Below are 1,027 nucleotides of genomic sequence, written 5' to 3' on the forward strand. Positions count from 1 at the left end.
AAGGGGCCCCGCCCGGACATATGTTCGGAGGGGGCCACCGTTCGGAGTGGGCCACGTTCTTTGTTGCTACGGCCCTGGCAGGGGCTGTGGGAGCCAGGACTCCTGGGTTCTGGTCCTAACTTGGGCCCGTTTGTCAAGTGCTTTGAGATCCACAGGTGACCAGCGCTAGGTACACAAGGGCAGGGCTTGAAAGCAGCCGGCTGCCAGGTCCCCCCGCCTGTGGGCAGGTGAACTCTGGCTCCAGGCAAGCGGTGGAAGGTCCCGTCCCCTTGGTTCAGTGCCTGGGCCCGGTGCAGTGCATGGGCTGTAGGTGTCCCTGCTCCCCCCTTCCCCCCCCCCCCCCCTCCCCCCCCACCCCCTCCCCCTCCCCCCCCCTTCTCCTCTCCCGCTCCCACCTCCCTGCTCCCCCACCTCCCCCCTTCTCTCTCCCTCCTGCTCCCACCTCTCCCCTCCTTCCCCTCCCTGCTCCCCTCTCTCCCACTCCCCCACCTCCACCCTTCTCTCTCCCTCCCTCTCCTGCTCCTCCCCCCCATGTCTGCTCCCCCCTCCCCTTCTTCTCTAGGCCCCGCCCCCTCCTGCCCTCTCTTTTTCCCATTTCGGCCCCGCCCCCTTTCCCAGGCCCCTCCTTCCCGGTGACGTGATTTCTGGGAAGTCGGTCGGCTCGCTCCTGCTTCGGGCTCGGCTTTTCCGCCCGGCGCCTCCCCTCCCGCCGCAGCTGCCGGGAGGGGCGTGTCCCGACCCGCCTCACCACCAATCAGCGCCGGGCAGGGGCGGGGTCTCCTCCCGCACACGGAAGAGCGGCTCCCTGCGCGGCGGGAGGGCAGCGCGGCGCCCGGCACGGCAACCTTAAGGGACCTGCGAGCTGCTCCGCGCAGCTGGGAGGTAGCGGCCCGGCTCGGTGAGGGGGCGGGGCTGGCTCTGGGGAGGGGGCTTCTGGGGGGCCCGGCACTGGGGAGTTTGGGGGCAGGACTGGGGATCAGAGGGCAGGGGAGGGGTATCTGGGGGGCCCGGCTATGGGGGGTTTCTG

This window comes from Terrapene carolina, unplaced genomic scaffold, assembly GCF_002925995.2.
Source record: "Terrapene carolina triunguis isolate 2854851 unplaced genomic scaffold, T_m_triunguis-2.0 Scaffold456, whole genome shotgun sequence".
Lineage (NCBI taxonomy): Eukaryota > Metazoa > Chordata > Testudines > Emydidae > Terrapene > Terrapene triunguis.